A 10,718-nucleotide genomic window follows, 5' to 3' on the forward strand; every position below is an offset into this window, starting at 1 on the left:
CCTTTCTAACTTTTCATCTTTCTTTCCTGCTTTTTCTTTGTTTCATTCTTTCTTACGAGGCTTGTTCCAAAAGTAAAGTCTCCTATTTTTTAACCCAAAATTTTAAGAACTACAAAGTCAGGGATAGTACCATTTAAACAGGCGACCTTTTGTGCTCAAGAATTTATTTTTCTATATAGTCACCATCATTCTCACTGCACCTTCACCTGGAATTCAATAACGCACCTCTGCTTCAGACGCACAGCGCCGCTGTGCCACAGCGGTTTACTTTCTTAGAGTCTCACACTATCAATATATGCAACTGAGAGATGAAATATTCAGGTCATGAATTTATAAGTTAAGGCATCCTAATAATGCAATTTAGAAATATTCTCTGATCGATTCAGACGGAATAAAAATAGGAGACATTACTTTTGGAAGGCATCTAGTATTTTTCCATTTCTTTTCTTTCTTTCTTTCTTTCTTTCCTTCTTTCTTTTTTCTTTTTTCTTTGGTCTTTTCTTTTATTCCTTTTTTTTAATGGTTTTCGTGTATTTTCTTTATGCATTTCTTTCGTTTTTTTTTACCTCTTGTTTTTTTTTCTTTCTAGTTTTTTCTTTTCTTTCTTCTTGCTTTCATTCTCTCTTGTCATTTATATTCTTCTAATCTATTGCTTTATTTTCCTTCTCCTATATCTCGTCTTCTTTCTTTTTTCTTTCTTTCTTTCTTCCTTTCTTTCTTTCTTTCTTATATTTTTGCTTTTAATCTATCTATTATTTTTCTTTTTGTTTTCTTTTTCCTTCTTTTTTTATTCTTTTCTAGTCTTTTCTTCTTCCTTTGTTTATTCTTTTCTTTATTTGCTTTTATTTTTTTTATTTTTCATTTTTACTTTCTCTTTTCTTTCTTTCTTTCTGTTTCCATTCTATTTCCTTTCTTTCTTGTCATCTCTTGCTACTTTCTTATCCCTTTTCTCTCTTTCTTTCTGTTTTTTCTTTATTTCTTTCCTTCTTTTATTCATTTTCTTTCTTTATTGTACAGTCTTAATAACTCTTTCATTGCATTTTTTTCTTTTTTTTTTCCATATCTTTTTATTTCCTTTTTAGATAGAAACATCATTGTATTTCTAATAAAGTGCCCTTTTTTAAGAGCAGGATTTTCCCCAGATACAAATTCAACCACATGTCTAATTTTGCTGCCATTGGGAAGCAAGTAAATAGAAATATACAGTCATATTGACAGGCAAAAATGACCAATTGTAACATAGATCAGATATTATTGAATTAACCGATGTTATACAGGAAAGAAATCATGCATGAGATTATAATTTTATTCACACACTAGCAAGGTGACGCGACTTTGCTCGGGAGTGAATGATGATCAACGAATGTTTATCACTCCCATAGTTTATTGTCATCGAAATCGAAAAATGAAAATAATCTATTTTTCAATCAAATCGATTGATTGCCTGCACTAACTGGGGACCCATCGCGACGCACCTGGAGAAAGCTTCACATGCCTCTTTAAGTTCGCAATATATTGTAGTCCTCTTTGCGTTGTAGAGAACCTATTGTTAAGTTTATGAAATTATTTTTATGTATAATGGCTTGCATTAAAGTTTACTCTAAACACAAGAAGTCATCCCAAACGCGCCCTTGTCATATCAAAGAACCTATTGCTTTTATATGCCTGGCATTACTGGTTGCGCGGTGATAATGGTTTAAGTTCAAGTTTAAAATGAAAAAGTCAAGTATGATTGTGCAATTGTGCTTAAAACAGAAACATTCATTTCGAACGCGCCCATGTCATAAAAAAATTACTGTTGATTTTATATCTTGTGCCTTTCGGCTTTTGTGGTAATAAAACTTCTCAAATTCAATTGTGATGTAAGGTTGTGTAAGGTGTTAAGTTTTGTCCAAATCCTCTGTTCATTCTTTCATCAAATTATTCCGATTAGCGATAACTATCGAAGACATTCCGACATAAGACCTATCTAAGAACACTGCCAGCAATATAAAGTGAATTTAAGAAAATTCGTCAACAAAAACTCCTACAGGGAAAACTCGTTCACAGAAAATTCGTCAATGTAAAACTCGTCTATTTTTGCTATGTTTGAAAACTGGGCCATTATTGAATAACTGTCGCTTGAAAACACATTTTATGACGCGAAGGGGATATTGTCTTGAAAAGAAACTGCACCCCAAAATATTTTTACTTGTTTGCTGTTGTTTTTTTTAAAAAAAATAATAATAAAATCGATTTTGTAAATGTTTATTTTCTCCCTTGCTTTGTAAGTTTTTAGTGGTGTAACTTATTTTAAAGCGTTTATTCAGTTCAAAAATGAGACTTTATACTCCATAATATATATTTTAAAAATATGATTTAGGGATGGGGGCTTCTTTTTTTTTTTAATGCATCTCTCTCAAAAACAAAACAATAAACAACAACAAAAAATTAAATTAAAAAGAATATATGGATGTTTTAAAAGCCGAGAGCAATGCGGAAAGGATCGGAATCACAAGAGAAAAGAAAGGAAAAACAAACAAATAAACGGGTATGCTCAAGTAGAGAAATGTCTCACTATTTATTCATTTATCGCTCCTCCTCTCATTATATAATTAATTTGCAACCAAGTTATTGGCAAGTCCGGTATATATAAAGTCCGTTGTTGGTATGGAACTTTGATTAATTTCGGGAGAAAGTACCCCCCCCCTTTTCAAAAAGAAAACAAGAATATATTCAAGATGGCGAAAGAGATCATGACCGCAGATAGAGGTTAGAACCGCAGTAAGATGTAATTTAAAAAGTAAATTAAAAAGATTTTTGAATAACAATATAAGAGCTTTTTTTAAACATAAGTTGGTGCATTTGGTATTAGTAAAAAAAAATTAATTGAATTAAAAAGTAAAATCAAAACAAAAACTACCGGAAAATTCTAGAGAAGAATCGAACCCTCCCCCTGTTTTTAAAAATTATTTTTAATACCCCCCCCCCCAAAAAAATATTGTTATAAATGAGAAAATGTAATGCTAAACACTAGAAATATAAAAATTATAAATAACTATAAATAAAAAGCGAAACATATTTTTTTGGCAGGTGTTGAAAATCTCTCATAGAGTAATTTTTATTTTTTTTTAATTTTTACTTCGAAATTATTAAATCATTAAGAAAAAGGCAATCAATAAAGAAATTTATGCATTTTATCGAAAAATCTACTTCCGTTATTCAAGAATCTGTTAATTTCTTCCATTTTTTGTTGTTGTTTATTGTTTTGTTTTTGGGGGAGATATTGTTTTTAAAAAAGTCCCCCCCCCCTTAAATCATATTTAAAAATACTAAAATTTATTTTCTTTTGAAGTGGGGAGGGGCTTTTTAAAACTATGTCACCATCAGTATTTTCTTTGATTTTTTTTTATTTTTGAGTGATTATCGAGACTATCAAGATGTGACTCTCTTATGTCGTGTTGTTCTCGCGTAAAACTCGACTTTACTTGTTTTTTTAAACTGAATAAACGCTTTAAATTAAGTTAAACCACTGAAAATTTAGCCAGCTAGTGAGAAAACGAACACTTAGTAAAATCGATTTCATTGTTTTAAAACAACAGCAAACAAGTAAACATTTTTTTTAATATTATGGGGTATGTAGTATCTCTTTCAAAAATGGTTATAAATTCTGTTTTACATCGATATTTATTCAATAATGACCCAGTTTTCATATCTAGCAAGAATGGGCGAGTTTTATTTTAATATTTGAAAAAAGAATTTTTAGAATTCGAGAGTTGAGCTGGCATACGACTGTCCCTGGTAAGTTGCGCTTTCCAACTATTTGCGAGACCCGCGAACGGAGTCCAACTTTCATCTGATTATCTATTTCTCTCTTGATGACGAAAACAAAAGAAAAAGAGAAAAGAAGAGAAGAGTGAAAGAGAGTGAGGCATAAATACGTATACTGATCTGAATTTTAACCTTTAGGAAACTGATATCAGTCAACGTTGATCTGACCTTTTTAGTCAACAACTTTCAGCCTGAGTCAAGCGAAGGGTTGCTACATTCTCAATATTTTACATGACAGTTTTAAACGGTACTTGTTTCTCCCGAGGACAAAAGAAATTCGAAAGAGCTCTAATCATTGCCCCACAAATATACGCGATAGAAATGATATATTCACTGATCCTATGCGATATTACAGTCAGCAAGCCGTATTGCTCTTTTTGCTGAGGTGGCTTATAACTTCGTGATTTGTACGCAGCCACCGATTCTTACTTAACTAACCTCACGTAGAATTTTCAATTTTTAATGAGCGAAGCAATCAACAACCCATCAATAAACTGCATCAGTGTCAAGTCAGAGGTCTTTAAAATGTGCCAGCATAGGAAAATGACACATCCGGACGATTAGATCATACCAATCATATTCACTACTAGTAAATAATAATCATCACGAATCTAATCTACTTATGGGGTAATTATCAAATACCAAGGCCCACTTCATTACATACCCCCACCAACCTCAACCCTTTACACAATACCTTACTATCCGCTAAATAAATAAAACAAATATAATTATTTAACTATACACGTAATTTCAATCCTTCTCGTGTACAGTATTACTATAATCTCGAAATTTTTGTTTGAAAAAAAAAAAGCATAGCTATGCAGCTCCCTTTCTTAAATATACACCTTCCATAAAGCCTCCAACACCTGCAAGCAGAAATAATTGACAGTTTCACAAAAACGAAACAAATAAATATTACTATAAACACAGTTTATGTTTTTCCTAAATAATCGGATAGTTAGTTACTTATTGCAGCTATGTTATCCACCATAATTAATGTTCATCAACGTCATTAACAATGTAGGCTAAACTATCTATTACGATCTTAAATATACAACAGACATAAGAGATTAGCTCTATAAAGAGTTATCTCCCTTAGACGTAAATCTTGGATCATTTCACATAAAACAATTGGTGAAAAAAAAAAGCCAGATTAATTTGCTAATGGGTTTTTTCCTTATACGTATTCATTTACACAACTATTTAGAAAAACAACTATTCATTATTAATCGCGAGCAACGTTACTATGGCTTACTTTTAAAGAGAAAATCCACACTAAATGGATCATGCATTTATAAAAGGCTCCCATTCATAACACTGACGCAGTAGGCGTTTTCACATACTAGATACATTGAGAGTAAAGATTGCTACAATATTTTCTTCCAGTTTTTATCACTTTAAAGTAAACATAAAAAAATGCAACCGCCACCGCACACAATTCTATACGTTATGAGAAAAGTTTAACCCGCTTTTGATTTCAAGGTAGAATTAATACCCAAAACTATATAATATAATAATATACTGCTTATAATGTTAGTAACCCGTTAAACTTATTCACTTCAGTTCACGTTACAACACACCAACTATTTTTGTACTTTACATCATGCGTCCTTAAATAAGTTTGGGTTCTACACTGTTTGAACCCGTGTTATGCAGCCACTCAAGCGACTACATACACCACCACCACCAAAATATTTTCAGTACAAATATAATTGCGTGCGACAGCCATCAGTTCTCTATCTTTTCTTTCTCTTTCTCGGCCATGCGTCCCTCGAGTTGAATTGCGACTACACCACCGTTCTTCTACCGATTCGATCTCTGTAAATGGAATCCTTTTCGTAACACAGAAATAATAGAAACGCTGAATCTCTACAGTTGAGGTCATTCAATCCCACAGTTCGGTCCGGAGATGCATCGTCAAATCCCTCGCTGGCTCTTCATCTTGGAGGAGGAGGTGTCTTGAATTTACTGCTACATCTTAAACTACGTGTGTCTTCTCTCGCAACCAAGAACAAACTGCCATGCGTTCTTATCGCTTCCCCAACTCACCCCGAAACGTGATCTCATTAAACTGTCACCAAATCACATTCTCACGAAACGAAAGTGGCTCTATTCGTCAACCTTCTCCGTGTGGCCTCCTAATGTCTTTCCTGTCACATCAGTCGTCTGCGGTTGATTCGTGACAGGTTTTTAACACTGACTTCTCAAACTAAAAATGAAGCCCGTTTCTAGCTAAAACTGTCGTAGGGTTTACTTATAGAACAACTATATAATGCAGTAAGAGTAGAGAATTATCTGATTATATCTCTCTTAAGACAGCATCACCTGTACAGTGGCAAGAAGTTCAGGACTGTAGGCTAGCCACCCGTTGGTCTTCGTAGTGTGTCTCGGGGTTTGAGAAGATTCTGTACTTTTATTTGAAATATTGTGTTGTTAACGTAATTGAGCATTCTGATTATTTCTCTTATCCCAAACCTCATTATATAAATTGAGTCAGTTGGATTTTCACACGTACCCCCCCCATATATATATATATATATATATATGTATATATATATATATATATATATATATATGTATATATATATATATATATATATATAAATCTTAAAAACAAATTTTTTTTTAAGGATAGATTTAAAACTCTTCCAACTTAAGGTTACCAATACTACAATCTAAAAGGTTATGGAAACAAAAAGCTACATTCCAAAAATTTATTTTTAAAATTTATATTTTTATTAAAGTAGGCTTTTTACACATGATCAAAATTATAAGACCAGAGACAATACAAAAAATGTACGAAAAGTGCGCGAAAACATTCAACGATCAAGCTTAATAATGAGTTCTACCTCCACTGCTTTTGATGACTTCAAAAATTCTTTGGGGCATGCTAGAAATAAGGGTTTCCATTAAGGTGCAGGGGATCCTGCTCCGGTTTCTGAAGATGGCGTCACGAAGTTCATTTTTTGTTGAATATTGTTTGCCATTTCGATAAACCTCTCTTGTCATCCATCCCCAAACATTTTCAATTGAGTTCAAGTCCGGTGAGCATGCAGGATATCTCAAGAGATGGACTCCATTTTCTTGTAGAAAGCTCAAGGTCCATCTTGCAGTGTGGATTGTAGCATTATCCTATTGGAATAACAATCCATCCCAACACAAACGATGACCCTTCATCATCAAAGATGCTTTTTGTAGCATGCTAACATAACCAGCTGCTGTCTGACGACCCTGCACCACCTGGACCTCCATCGAACCTCTGTAAGAAAAGGCACCTCATACCATTACGAACCCTCCACCACTATGACACGTGGAAAAAAATTTCAAGGGGTATGTTTTTGTCATGCCAAATGTCGCTGGAAGCTACCAGGATCATCAAAATTGAATTTTTTTTCTCATGAAAACAGGACTTTCTTCCACTTCTCAACATCCCAGGTTTAGTATTCTCAACCAAATCTTAAGCGGTCCATTTTGTGACGGGGAAGCAATCGAGGAATTTGTTTATTCTTTTTATTTACCATGCTTTTGTGTTGTAAGTGTCGTCTGATGGTTATTGGAATGCAGTCAGCATCTGTAACTACCTTAATTTGACTAGAAGAAAGTCCCCCGTCATTCATAACAACGTCTGATTCTCCTACTCAATGCAGGATAACTTTATTTGGGGGGGGGGGGGTTACGAAAGGATTTTGCTTTTTTTTTTTTATAATTCTCAGTGTTCTTTAGAAAGTTGCAAATAACAGTTTTACTGCGATTTACCTTAGCTGCTATCGCTCGCTGTGGCAAACCTTGCTTATGGAATCCTATAATTTGAGAGCGTTCAACTTTGGTTAGTTTTCTTGCTTTAGACATGGTAACACCTTTACACAGTGATTGCTAATCTCTAACTGAACTAAAAACATTAGAATTACCATAAATCTTACAATTTATACCCTTGGTCTCTTATAATTTTGATCATGTATAAAAAGCCTAATTTGATAAAAATGCAAATTTTTAAATAAAATTTTTGGAATGTAATAACAGTCCTTAAAGAAGAAAATAAAGAATTAATGCAAAAATTATTAAGTCTCATCTCAAAACATTCTAATAATAATAATAATAATAATAATAATAATAATAATAATAATAATAATAATAATAATGCTTATAAGTTATTTTGATATTTTAAAATATTTAATCCTGATCAATATTTGATTGCCTTTATCGTGAATAAAATTGTTCGAAGACTTTTCACTCCCTAGTTCAGATGTGATCTTACACCTATCCAACTTAGACCGGGGAAATATTTAATACGATACATTTAATAGGGTAGTTAACAATTTTTCTAGTGTTGCTATTGGTTAATGTATATTATTTCACATGAAGCATGACGTCACGGATGCGCATTTAGGTGTGCCCTTTTCACATGTACACAACAAACAGACACATAACTTTCTATTCTGGATTTAGAGTACAATCAAATATTTGAAAAACACGCTTAGAAATCGGTATCAAATACACGACAACATAATTAAGATTAACATATACAAAAAAATCACACTAATTTTATGCTTACTCGTCTCCGTAGATTAGAATAAACGTTCTCTTTCTTCGTTTTATTATTCAACTTTCAGTCATGAGCCCATTGGCACTCGTCTGCACGGATGAACTAAATCGAACACATATCTGACGAAGGAAACTTTTTCCGAACTATTATACAATATGGAGGTTCATGCAACTAAGCTTTTGCAAGTATCAAATACACACACATACATACATACATACATACATACATATATATATATATATATATATATATATATATATATATATATATATATATATATATATATTGTATTAATAAAAGGTGGATCTGCATTAGTCAATTAATTTCTCCGTTAAAAGGTGGATCTACATTAGTCAATTAATTTCTCCGTTCCACTTTTTCTCGGAAATTACTATACCGATCTGGCTGAAATATTGTATGGACTTTTGTTATGATAAAGTGCAGCGAATTAATTATTATGGCATCAGCTCGGTTCACAGTTACAGATTAAAAGAATTATAAGGAATTAGTCATCACAATGCAACATTTACTATTACGTTTTCTCGGAATTTACTAAACTAGTTTGGCTGAAATTTTGTATGGATTTTCGTTGTGATAAGGCGAACTAAGCATTATAGCATCCGCTTGGTGCAGAGAAGGGTTTAATAGAGATTAATATTTAATTAAAAAATTAGCACAAGTTTAACCGTATTCAACCATTTATGTGGTATAAAACATAGAGATTGTTTGACTTGCATCAGGAGGGAGAAAACATGCTTTTTACTCTCTATCTTCGAGATACATTTATTTATATACAAATAAATACTTATATTTATTTGTCTCTGTGTCCCTCCCCCTCTCTCTCTCTCTGCCATTAAAAAGGTTCTGTATGACCTTTTGTTGGCGGGATAACCTTGTGTGCATGAGTGTTTTGTCTATTTCCCATAGCAACTGTTACTATGGACGCTTCGCACAATATTTTTCTTCACACCTTAACGTATTGATTCTTATTTAACGTAGATTCGTCTATGTCTCTTAGTGAATAATTAATTTACGCAACGCCATAACACCCACACATATACTTCTTTTATTTTTTGCTTAAATAGACAAACTAGCATATATATATATATATATATATATATATATATATATATATATATATATGTGTGTGTGTGTGTGTGTGTGTGTGTGTGTGTGTGTGTGTGTGTGTGTGTGTTTGTATATGCGATTATAAAACATTATGACTAATTAAAAAGCTTTCTAATAGCTAAACAAAAGGACAGGTTGCATAAAATTATTACCATGTGAGCTTACTTTTAGTTTTTGTGTTTAATTTAGTACTGATGAGTGTCTGTGCTGATGTAAAACTAAGCACACACATATACAGTGAATCATGTGTATATTAGTACGGTTCGAAACAATTGTTTGCTTGTATAGCCAATGAACAAATTTTTTGGACGAACATAATGAATTGCTATTTCTCCTTCAGTCTTTGACAGACTATGGATACCCACGAAGGGGTGCCTGCGCGTGATATTTTTGTGGCAGGAGGTGCGCAATCTTCAACCACACGTCTACTGAGTTGACATTGTTAAATACCAGTGTATGTACAGGACGACTGGAAACAAATGCCGAGATAAGCGGAGAGCACATACATCGCCTAGAATTCCCAAATGGTCACTCATCTGGTACTAACAAGGCTCAACGTTGCTTAACTTCGGTGATCTGATGAGAACCGGCGTGTCAACGCGATTATGGCGTATATATATATTTAAATAAAGGGGTAGTCACCAATATATATATATATATATATATATATATATATATATATATATATATATATATATATATATATATATATATATGAAAACACCTCATCTCAAAAATACAGACAATTAATATATAGATGAGGAGTTTTCATTGATTGAGATTCTCGGACCGACTTCCTCATCTTGGTTGTTATAGTCACAACGTTTCGGCCGTTTTACCCTCCGGCCTTCATCAGGTGTTTTGTATCGAACTGGGGAACCGTTTGTTAGGAGTTTCAAACACAGGACGGTATTCAAGAGCGAGTCAACACTCAGACAACAACTGATACGAGTGAAGCCCCACATGGAGGAGAACTTGACCAAGAACAGCATATACTCCATCTCATGTAGTTGAAGAAAGGTTTACAAGGGTGAAACATGCCGCCCCCTAAAAGTAAGGGTGGAAGAACACCGAAAAGCGGTAACTAAAGGGGAGACGGAAAAATCGGGTATAGCCAACCATGTCTGGATGGAGAGGGGGAACCATCGCCCCCTATGGGATGAAGTAAAAATAGTAAACAGAGAGACCCACTGGAAAGTGAGAAAACTTAAAGAAACAGCTCACATGCTCGGATATA

The 10,718-nt window shown here is 33.2% G+C and overlaps 1 pseudogene; it reads right to left on the reverse strand.

Annotated features, from left to right (window-relative positions):
* Nucleotides 1-9,980: 9,980 nt before the first annotated feature.
* Nucleotides 9,981-10,097, reverse strand: LOC145242002 (5S ribosomal RNA; annotated as a pseudogene).
* Nucleotides 10,098-10,718: the final 621 nt, after the last annotated feature.

The sequence above is a fragment of the Euprymna scolopes genome, chromosome 2 (assembly GCF_053919585.1).
Source record: "Euprymna scolopes isolate OS-2025 chromosome 2, ASM5391958v1, whole genome shotgun sequence".
In the NCBI taxonomy this organism is placed as follows: Eukaryota; Metazoa; Mollusca; class Cephalopoda; order Sepiida; family Sepiolidae; genus Euprymna; species Euprymna scolopes.